Genomic DNA, 12240 nt, shown 5'->3' with positions numbered 1-12240 from the left:
CACTAAGTAATTAAAATCGATAGGATATACGATTAGTTAGAGGACATAAACACGTGTGTTCCTGCAGGGAAACATGAAAAAACTAGAGGTAGAAATGAATGTCGGAGGGAAGTTTGTATGATCGGTTAGGTTTGCTGATGACCAAGGTCTAATTTGCTAACCAGCGAAGGGGTTGAAAGCGTTGCTGAGTGAAATGAAATTCAGTGTGATAGACATGGTAGGATGTTCAATATAAATAAATTAAATGTTATGCAATTTTCCAGAAAGACAAAGGCCTAGGTTAAATTAAAAGGGCAAAAACAGAAGAAGGTTGAACAGTTTTCGTATTTCGGAAGTGTTTTAGACCAACATGGTCAAAGGAGTAGGGACGTAAGGAGAAGAATTGCGCTGAGCAAAGAGGTTTTCACAAGAAGGAAGGAGTTGATGACTGGGCCATTGAGTAAAGATGTTAAGAAAAGGCCCGTCAACATGGTCACTAAAGCAGGGGGATGGACTTAGAATGGATCCTTTTGAAATGTGGGCGTGGAGAAGGACGGAGAGGGTGAAATGGACTGAAAGGAAAACAAATGAGGTACTACTAGGTATGGCGGGTGAGAAGAGAGGTTTGGCGGGAGAAATCCTAAGGAGGCAGGAAAAATGGATGAAGCGGGTATTGATCGGCAGTGGGTCGATGAAAACTGTTTTAGAGGGGAGAATATTAGGCAAACAAGGAAAGAACAGGAATAGGATAGGGATGTTGGACGGGATGAAGGGAGGAAGGAAGTGCACAGAGATGAAGAGATACTTGAAGATTAAAATTTTTGGTTGGGTTTTGTTAGGAAACAAAATATTTATTTGGTAGGTGTTTCCATACGACGCCTGCCTTAAATGGTAGATGGAAAGATTTCGTTTCCTCTTCTTCTGGTTACGAAAATTTCGAGGAAATAGTGATTGGGCATCACATTGTTTGGCAGTCAGTATTCCACGATGACTCTTTTGTGGTTTATTCAAAAATACGTGCGATGCGGCACTAAATTTATTCCCAGTTTTTTTCCATCAAGTGGAAAAGCGTCTATAACTCGTACCTTTCGAAAAGTTTTGTCCGTTTGTTTAATCTTCGTGCCTCCAGTTTCTCCTTCCCCATGATATCAATTAATGATATGATATTTTCTTGTTAGCGCAAATTGAATCTTCTTGAAACGAGATAAATTTTATTTGATCTCAGTTTAATCATTTAGTTAACCCTGCTTTATCAATACTGAACACAATTGATTCGTATTCATGGTTAGTAATAGCTTACCCCTTAACTTTTTTCAATACGCTTTAAAAATCTCCATAGACATCCTTAGAGTGTTTTCCCTTATGATGCGTCCGATGATAACGTGGCTATTATTTTATATTCATGCTCCCGGGTAACCTACTTGGTTTAATATTACTTGGCTATTAATTTTCTTATTTCTTCCTTTCCAATTCTACTGTTTTACGCGTGTAGTGATTTATGTTTCCAAAGATTTATTACTGAACATTTTTTATATACCCTCTCGTATTTGGATACTCCTGACTCCCATTGCAATTGCTATGAGAACCCGCATAACTCAAATTTTTCTTACATTATTGCAGTTAACCAACTTATGACCATGTACTCACTTAGGTACTTGTTCAGTGGCTTTCAGCCTAGGAATATGACATCTATATAATTCTTGATGCCCCCTATTTAACAATCAATTACCCGAGTTACGTTTCGGAATATCTGCTTTTTAGGAACTCATGTCATGTGAATGTGAATTTGACTATTTAAGATTTGAATGAGGTTAGAATAATAGAATGCTCATTGATCTTTCATGAGAGGGATTTTTTTATATATCTGCCTGCAGTTTCCTGTTTATTTCTTCCTTTAGCAATGAGGGTGAAGTGAGAAATTCTCCAGCTTTTCCGCGCGCCATAACACCCCTCCTTACCAATTTCATGTTCTCGTTTTAGTTTATGAGCTCAATTTTCCTTAATCTCAGCTCTGTCATGACCCTGATGTGATATTTTCATGTATGGTTCGATAATAGTTTGACTCACTGGTAGCCTAGTGGACAGATGGATCGTGTAGTGACCGGAGGGTCACTAGTTCAAATCCGTTTTTAAGTTTCCGTACCAATGGAGATGAAAGGGCTCCTGTCGATCCCCTTTCCCCGGGGTTCGCTTCCGTCGTGTCGAGTGCGAGGGGTCGGAAGGGGGAGGAGAGGGCGGAGGAGGGCGCGTTCTCCGCGACCAAGTCACAAAAGCCGCGCGTCACCCTTCTCCCACCTCCGCGACGGGCCTCCGGTACGACTTCCGTGTTTTTCCCCAACTCCATGGGGTCTCTCCTCGATCCCAAAAGCGACATAACCCCCCCTCTCTCTCGCCCCACCCTCTCCCCCCGCGAATAAATCCCTTAGTCAAACTGCGTCCCATAAAGATCGCGCAGCTCGATAATGGAGCAATAAAAACGAAGCATTCCACCCCTCCTCATCCTCCACTCTTTCGGTCCGCTATCGTTTTAGCCAGGGAGAGAAAAAATCCCAAGCCCCCTTACTTTTACGCTCGCCAATCTTTATCCTCCAAATATCTCTCGTTTTGACTTTTATTATTTTTTATTTTATGCGGCGATCCCTTCATCCGTGTTTCCCTCCTGAGCGTCTTTTTCTTCCCGGAACGACCCCGCGTCCAAACCCCGTCTCCCCTTCCCCTTTCCCGCCGTTATATGGACCACAGCCGAGGATAAGGCTGGAACTTGGGCAAGGATGATAAAAGGTGAGGACTCCCTTGAATTTTGAGGATTCTTTCACTCTGGGATCGTGAACTACTGGTTTAAGCCCATATATCTCCTAGTAGCTTCAAACATTCCTGCACCGTGAGTTAAAAATTCGAATCGAAGTTTGGTCACCGAGGGGGAGACAGATTTTCCAAAATGCCATTGCGTCAATGGCTTCTATGCCATAAATATTGCATTTAACTTCAAAATTATAAAATATAGCATTCATATATTCACTTACATAACTTTGTTTTCTTAAGTACTTTTTAATTAAACTCGCCCGTTAGACAGGATTGTTGTTTCCGCCTTAAAGATATTTCTTTCAGCATAATTTTTAAGCTTGACCGTGATCTGAAGCTGCGTATCATATCCTATAGAGTGTTATCTGATTCTTAAATATGTTTTTCATTCTAAGAAAGAAATGTTTTGTAATGTTGTTGTTTTATGCTGTATTTCATTGCGTCATTATGTCGCACTTGAATAATATACCTAAACGTTGTAATATTAATTTATGAATCTCTGGCGATTAGCACACTACCTTTGATAACTTATATCTTTCTTCATTAATTAATTCTTTGAAGACTAAGCTGCACATTTAATCCAGGAATAAAATTCTTAAATACTCACGTATTATAGCCTTATATATGATGTGTAGTCTTCATTAGCAACACTTTATCGTACGAAAACTTGAAAGATTTTAAGTAATATTTTTCCAATTCGAAAAATATTTTATTTAATATTTTCATTAAATAAAAATGCGCTATTTTACCTAAATGAGTAGATGTCACTTCTTCCCATCGTATGGCTATGTTATACATTGTTTTAATTGGAAGTCATCTGTTTTGGGTAGGTTTGGATGAACACGAGCTTAACCTAAATTTCTTATTCTTAGTCTCGCCTATGAAGTCATCACACACTGTTAGACATTCTTCAGGCATGTGTACTTCCTTTCTCCCTTCATTCCCTCCTGCAAGCCTATCCTGCTCTTGCCCCTCCCTGGTTTGCCTAACATTATCCCCTCCATCACAGTCTTCAGCATCCCGTTGCTATGCAAAATGCTCTGCATCCATCTTTTCAACAACCTTCGGATTTTTTCTATAAACCTTCCTCCTGCCCCACCATGCATAGTAATTTCTCGTTTGCTTTCCTTTCTGTCATTTTCTTCTTTAGAATCCAATCTAAGCTTGTCACCATGCTTCTAAGACCAATTTTCTGACTCGTAAACATCCGCGCTTCATATCAAAGTTTTCGCTAGTATTTTCTTAACCCCCTTGCTTAATATCCCTTTTATTATTTCCCTCTTCCTCGTGAAAATTTATTTGCCTATGCTCCGTCTTATGCCCCTACTACTTCAGCCATTTTGATCCAAAACACTTCCGAGATTGGTAAACTGTTCCACCTGCTCAAGATTTTGAACTCTTTTTTTGCATCTTAACTTGACCATTCTCTTTTTTGAAAACTGCAACATCTATATTCGTTTACATTGATTCTCCATCAATGTTAATAGCACTGGATTTTCAGCTCACTAAACATTATTTGCAATCCCTTGGCTCACTAATTAAATTTTGGTCATCAGCTAACCTAACTGATTTAATGAAGTCCCCTCCGGCTTTTATTCCTATCGTCAGTTCTTCCCTCTTTAACCATTTTCTCCGAGCAAAGGTACTCGTAATAATGGGCACCCCTGTGCCAAACACATCACATCCCGACTCTCCGTTCGCCACTCGCACCCAAGTAGTCTTAACTCTATTTAGCGGTTTAACGAAATGCATGAAACAAACAAATACATCCTAATTGTATCTTTTATTACTTTCAATTATTGACCGCATTACTACTGTGACCTTACCCGTGCATAGGCATATTGAGAATAATTGTATGCATATGCGCCATGGCTCATTAGAACCAATCCCTGCACATGCAATACAATGATCCTTATATATGTGATCTCTATTAACATCAATATAATGCTAATTTTTCGAGAAATATTTTCCCTGTGGACCTTCCTCATGGGTTAATATCCGAACACAATCCAATATAGGCAATCATTTTTTAGATATGATTCTTTGAGAGCAATCAGCTGTCTTTATTCTAAATTATAAGGTAATTAATTCTATATTATTATTCTTTATTCGTGACGTTGACGGCGAGTTTATCTTTTTAGTGATGATTAACAAGACTTATTGAATTGGTATTCATACAGGTTCCCTATTTTCTTTTGTCGCACGGCCATCGTATTTTTCTGAAAGCATATGATAATATTTTTCAAATTTTGTCTGCTGAAGTTACTTCAGGAAAAAGCTGTATAAAAATAGACGTAGATTTCTTGGAAACTGGCGATGATATGATAGGGGCAAGGTAACCATGGAAGGCGCGGATGTGCGAAATGATCGTTTTGAAGAATGCGCTGGAACTTCTCTCAATGATCGTCCAACTTTATTGATCGTCCGCGAAAACATATGGGCCTCGATAGGTCAGAAATTTCCATACGATGGAAAAATGGGTGTGCCCACCGTGCGCGGAATGAAAAGCGATGTATGTAAAATACGAAAGGGTTTATTTAATAAAAAAGAAATTACTATAAAAGTATGGCTATTTTGAGAAATTGCTATGTTTAAATGTTAGAAAAAATGTTTTGTTTTCTTGTTGCGCATTACTTGTCAATCACATTGAAAATTTCACTTTAGAAGTTATGCGTCATTTCCAAATCAGATAATGACGTTCAGTGCTGTTATTTATCAGCCCCTCAGTGTATGAAACTGCAAAATGCTCTATGCATTTTTCATTTTCTTATGTTTGATAAAGCACAGCGTTAGGGTCGTCTTTCACAATATGGGAAAATAGTAATTTAAATTGTACATAAAATTTCTCGTTAAACTAGGTAATTAAATTGTTTTTCTATAATTAAGCCGTCAACGATGTCTCGTTTTATTTCCTCCTTTTGAATGACACTATTTTTTGTATGGTTATTTTTCTCTTGACGTTGCGAAATCAATTTGGGATTAATGCATGATCTGCATGATGTATCTGTCGACCAAACATGAATGTTCTTGTCTGTGGCCGTGTGGACTTATAAGAAAGTTTTCAGTCTAAGGGCTGCGAAAAAGATGCTAAGAAATACGAGAAACTTTCATTGAAAGTAAAATTTGTGTCTATTAGGGCTAAGTTACACATTTTCGAGTACAACAATGAGTTACGACATAAAATTTCGTTAGGATGCAAAAGGAGATTGCAGGGTTATGTCATAAAAAGCTGTTTTGTTGACATGATTCAAATTATCCGATCATTTTGTTAGTGAATAGTATATGTAAACTCCAGTATGAAAGCCACCAAAACCACAAATTCATGTTCCTGAAAGACGACCGGTAAACAGGGGCCCACGTCGTGGAGGCTCAATCGATTTTAGGAGGACCATTGATGATTTTTTCGATTATTTTTTAACATTAAATATTATCAGTATTTTAATTTATAAGTCAGATCTCTTAGAATGAACAAAGATTAAGCAATAATGAATTCTCTTGCATCTCATAGCAAAACACAACCAAACATCCTCACTACAATAAACCCTTCTGCGAATCCACATACTTCCTTCCTCCCTTCATTCCGTCCGACCTGCCCATCCTACTGCTGCCACTGCCTTGACTCTCTAAAATTCTCTTTTCCATCAGTCTTTAACATGAATTTTTTATAGAGAACACATAATTTAAATCAGTACGTCGTCTTTCTTTCTAACAGAATGTAAGATAACATAATTTTTGATTTTCTGAAAACTTTACATTCGGCAAGGATATTAGGCTGATTGATGCCAGCAATTTTCCCTGAAATGGCTCTTAACGTCTAATATTGCCGTCGACTATCACCATTTCCGAGCATGCGTATCACGGATACGGTCGATTGCTTTGAAACGAATGCTCAATATCAAGAAACGACCTGGTCGGAAATCCTAACTTCCATCGATCGCTTGCTAAATTAAGTTTATGAATGGCTTGTATTTAATCAGCTATCATGGATCTCTTATCCTATGAGAAAAATGTTACTAATTACTCAAAAGGTGTACATTTCCCGAAAAGTTAATATTCTTAAAAGTTTACGGAGAATAATTTATCATCTAATTGACTCATCTTGTTCTCAAGTTTAAAACAGTGATCAGTGTTAACACATAAATATAACTTTGGTGTGCAAACATCCAGAAAACACTCTGTAGATAACATTAGATAAATAGGGTAATAAATACGTCACTTTCCCTTTTCGTTATCACAGGTTTTCTAAAAAAATTCCCTGTGCTGGTCATAGCTTTTGCTGCATCTACCATCCCAGGCTTCCATTTTCCGTCAACAATCTTATTCTATCCACTATTCATTTCTACAATGGTGCAGCATCCTTGATTCATCGTTTTAGATCTTGGATTCACTCCTATAAAATATGTCATTACCTCGATCGCCTGCTCCTCATTTCGGTCCTCGGATTCCTTTTTCTCTCAGCTTGCCCTTCTGTTTTCTCTGCATCATTTCTCCTCTGCACTCCTCCCTCCTTCGTGCACTCTTCCTTCGTGCTCTTTCAATGTTCAGCGCTCGGAAGAATGGACTTCCTACGTAACGGCTGGAATAAGAAATGGGAAACTCAAGAATGGTTAAGGTTATTGAGGTTATCGACTGTTTTATATGAGTTCCCTTCCATTTTTATCGCGCTCCCCGTTTCTTCCCTCCGATATGTGCGAGGCGGCGTAAAAGTGTGTCTAGCCTCGCCCTAATGCCCCGTTTATTTTCCGGCCTGCCTCCGTCCTATCACTCAACTCCCCTCCAAATACCCTCCTCCCAGTTTTCTCCCAATCACCCTAACATTGCTCCGCGAAAGGGAGGGAAAGAAGAACAAAAAAATGCGAGAGCATCACTTCTATTTTCAGCCTTCGTCCAATGCAGTCACTTCCAAAACATCAATCCGATGTTTTAGGACGTGTTGTTCATGTTTCGGCCGCAGTCTACAGAGTGTTTTTGCGGACGATACGCAGGGATATTTTTTCCCTCCCTCGCTCACCAGCTGGAAAGGGATGGACTTTATGGAGCAGTCGAAGCAGTTCCTCTTACCCCCCGACGCCGTCGCTATCGTAACGTATCTCTTTCTTCCTCTCCGGCCCTCGCCCTCCCCCCCCCCTTTCGAGCCCCAGTGGTGCGGGCGCGTGGGTGTGTGCGCGCACCGGGAACCTCCTCTCCCTCCGCAGCCTGCAACTGATCACCCGCTTTATCACGCTCGTGCGAAGGCTTCGTTCGGGAGGGTTACTTTGGCGGCCGGGGAGTGCCACCTTCCGTGATACCCGTGTTCCTGTCTCGCCCTCGGCGTTTCGCGATGCATTACGTCCCCCGGACATGCTAAGAATAAGCCCCCTCCACTCCCCCGACGCGGTCGGTGGAACATATTTTCCTGCGACTTCGTAATTTCGCTTTTTGGAGTTGTTGCCCCCGTTTCGGGCGGTTTGGCGTAATGACTCTTACGCACGAAGGCGGTGAGAGCCATTAACTAATCGAGAAATATTGAATAGGTTCATTGTGACCTGAAGAGTTCAAAATTTTCGCGGTGGATCTCGCAAAATGTCTCCCAACATAACAAGATACTTTCACTCAAGTTTGTTTTATTGAATGGAGATGCCAGTGAGTTAGTCATTTGCGCGTATTTTTGATGTATTTTAGATATTCCCTGTTTTATGAAACTCTCAACATTTAGTTAAACAAGATTATTAGTGACGGGCGCAATCCTCTAAAAATGTGAATTCTTTAGGAAAATTAAAATCAGATTGCAATTAGATGCATAAGTACGTTATGCCGACGACAGGATTTTGTGATGTATGTCTTCCTTTCATTTCCCCTCGAACTAAATGAACCTCTAAAAGGATGAAACATTTTATGATTGTGGTTCATATTTCACTATAAATTGAGAACGAAATTTTCTTCAATATCTTCTGTTTCCAGTTTTTCGTGATTTAAGACTTCACTGCCGTAAACAATTTTTCACTAAGTGATCGAAAGTGTTTACTATGATTTATGGATTCCACTTCTTTTTTAAATGGAATAAACTCCATTGATGTTGGTTGGATTCATCAACCTATTTAACTTTTTATGTCATTTCATGGCTTTTACCTTAATCAGCAAGTTAACTCTCTATCAATAAACGGGAGATTTTATCACTCGGCAATAAAGGGTGGATATAGGATATAAAAAATACGAACGCAACGTATAATATCCGAATCCTGCATGGCATAGCATCAATCAACAAGATTAATAGATCAGTTGGAGTAATTGAAGGCCTTCAATATTTAGTAGTGTTGATGTTTATCTGTACAGATCCTCAGAGAAGAGAGGTATGGTCTCATGTCACGAGAATCGCTCCAAATAGAGCCATTGGTCGTCAAAATTGGCGCCCACCGCTTCCAGGCCCCTTGCAACCCGCTACCTCCTCAAATGTTGCCACGACTGGTGTTCCTCCGGCACGCCCTCCTCCCTCTCGGCCCCCTCCAGCCTACCTCACCATGCACTGCCCACGGTCCGCCGGCGCCGGCGTTTTTCTCGTTCCCTCGCGGGACTGGGTTTCGTTCAGCGCCACGGCAATGCGTGTTCACCCGTCATGTGCCCTCGTAGAGGTGTCGCAATCTACTGGTTACTATTTTAAAATTAAAATAGAAATGTTTTTCCTTATTCAATAATAGTTTTCAAATCAAAACTAATGGCTATGAAAAAATAGAACTGGGATAATATTCCATTCTCCAGGAATTTAAAATAATGACGGAGTTAGAAAGAAGGTAGTTTTTATTTAATTTCTTATCTATTTTTAAATCAGTAAAAAATCCTGTGAATCCCACGCAATGTCCATTAACTCAGTTATGATTTTGTCAAATTAGTTTTCTATTTTGATTTATAAATCATAAACTCACGCATAAATCGTGATTAGTTTAACAAAATATTGCCTTGGGCTGAAAAGAAATATTTATTGAAAGTATGCTCAAATAATACCCATTTTGTATATTGTAAAATGATCCACGTTCATAGTGGCGGACAAATATGATTGATTTAATAAAAAATATTCAGTATAAACACATTAATTTTTACGTATTCCAAAGTTGGTCCACAATATCGATAGAGTCCGAACTTAATGCTGTTCTTTGATATATTTTGCTTTTAGCCAAATGTAATAACGAGACGAGATGTTTGTTTTCCAATTTATTAATAATTAGTTCCCTCATCGAACATTTTATGCGGATTTTTTCGTCAAAGATTAATGAATTCGTGATTGGTTTTCGTAAAACTTCGTGATAATAAATGCCATCATACGTGTAGCTAATAATATTAGATAATCCGCATTGCATTTTATTGCAGTAAAAATATTACTCCCAGTACTTTATTGTTTTCATATCTCCCATACACTTACTTTCTGGCTCAGGGCAGGCGGCGTATTAAAAATGCTTCAATAATATTCGCGGATTTATATTACGGATTAAAAACAATGTGATATCGAAATTAAGACCCAGGTTGGTAAGGTAAGTCTCGGGGAAAAGGAGGTTTTTAAGTTACGTTATTCAGTGGGAATAGAAGCATGGTTACACAAGAATAAACCTGGGATATTTTACTGAACAAATAAAGACGGGTGTGGTAAAGATAAGTTATGAGGACATATGCGGATCAGTATCGAATGGAGAAGACTGTAGGGTACAGTAAATATCAGTTGAACTAATATTTCTACCAGTCAGTGAAACTGTCGGGTTCACATCACGCCATTAATGCACATCCTATTTGGTGCCAATTTTTTCGGGAAACAACGCTTTTGCAAACCTCTGAAGGAACTTATTCTTTTACTATACCTCTCATGAGATCAGAGAAGAATTTCACAAAAGATGAGAAAAGATATCAAAGTGCATATCGAATTTTTTTTTGATTTTCAGCCGTGAAAATTTAGAAAATGCGAACGTTGAACAACGTGTATCCTAGCTTTATATCCCGTGTCAATATCTGGGACTCATTTCACGTTTCGTAAAAATTGTAAATGAACTTGGTTTATTTGTACCACATTAACCTCAAACGTGTATCTGGGACCTGTTTCATTTCATTTTCAATGTTGCGTCAATTTCAGCTTTACTGTCATTTGATTCCTGCAAAATATTGAAATATTTTCTCCGAACGTAATTTCACGCAACTGTTTGCTGATCACAGCCACATTAAAGATTTGGTTTGATCCCTCTTGCTCTACCCATAACCTTCGATTCGATATTCTTTTTGGAAGAACCAAAAACTCCCATAGAATTAGCAATGCCTCATTAAATACTAAAATCTTTATTTTTTAATTTTTAATCTCGGCAATTTGACGAGTAAGGTACGCTTAAAACTATTTCGTCTTTATTCATAATTTATTTTACCTGCTAGTGTTCTATATTCATAAATGTTTGAACGAGTTTTTTTACATTATGACACACCCATTATTGACTTTATTTGAGACGGATAATCAAGGTTGTTTTTGTGGCTTATTTTCGATTAAAGGTAGATGTTTGTTTACCAAGGAAAGTAGTGTCGTTATTTCCACTTTTTGTTTTTGAACTATACTACGTGTATCATATTTTGTGCGTCAAAGCTACGTATTACAGACGGCAAACTTAAACGAGCCTCATGTGAATCCATGGAACAGTTTGAACATCTAAGGAGAACATGTCAAAATAGATTCCGGACAATCTATTTTATTAATATTATATTCAACGCTATAACAAATATAAATTATACAAAACTAATGTCTCCATCAATATGTTTGAATCTTTCTAAAATATAAATAAATTCATGAAGACATGTTTGCCAGTGTGAATCACTAAGTGTTACTAATACTCGATGGTAAAGTCTTGTTCTCCAAGTTCACGTACTTTGCACTTGATACAGTACGGAGAACTTTTCCAATGTTATGCCGCACTGAAATTGTTCTTAAATTCCTGTTGATCAGAACTCTGTACCAGGAAATTTTAAAGATAAATCGCATTAGTGTTTAATTTCTCTGAACGATAAATATTATTTTAGCCTTTTTATTTCCGGTTGACAAAGCGGAATTCCTCGACAAGAATGCTAGAAATTCCTTACGGTTAGGAGGTGAAATTACCTAGGTTTATTAGAATGATTAGAATATTTTATTGGTTCTGATGTCTGAGTAGTAATGGCATTCTTTTCTTCTTTTTATTTTCAAAGAAAATATGTCAATATGAACGGAGTAGCAAAAATCAAATAGGAATTCTTAATTTTAATAGTCGAGAGTCGTCAAAAGCATTCTTTAACCATTCCAAAACTCGAAAAAAAATTCATTGCTTTTTAACGAGAATCCCCACTTTCGATATGAATACATCTTTCAATAATTGGAAGAGCAAAACATTTGAAGGACAATCCTCCTTGTGAGGTTTTATTCTTTCTTTCCCACCCACCAGAACCTCATCATATCTCATCTCGTCGTCCGCGTGCCAACCTCTT

This window comes from Hetaerina americana, unplaced genomic scaffold, assembly GCF_022747635.1.
Source record: "Hetaerina americana unplaced genomic scaffold, ioHetAmer1.1.p SCAF_715, whole genome shotgun sequence".
Taxonomy (NCBI): domain Eukaryota; kingdom Metazoa; phylum Arthropoda; class Insecta; order Odonata; family Calopterygidae; genus Hetaerina; species Hetaerina americana.
This window is presented reverse-complemented; position numbering follows the sequence as displayed.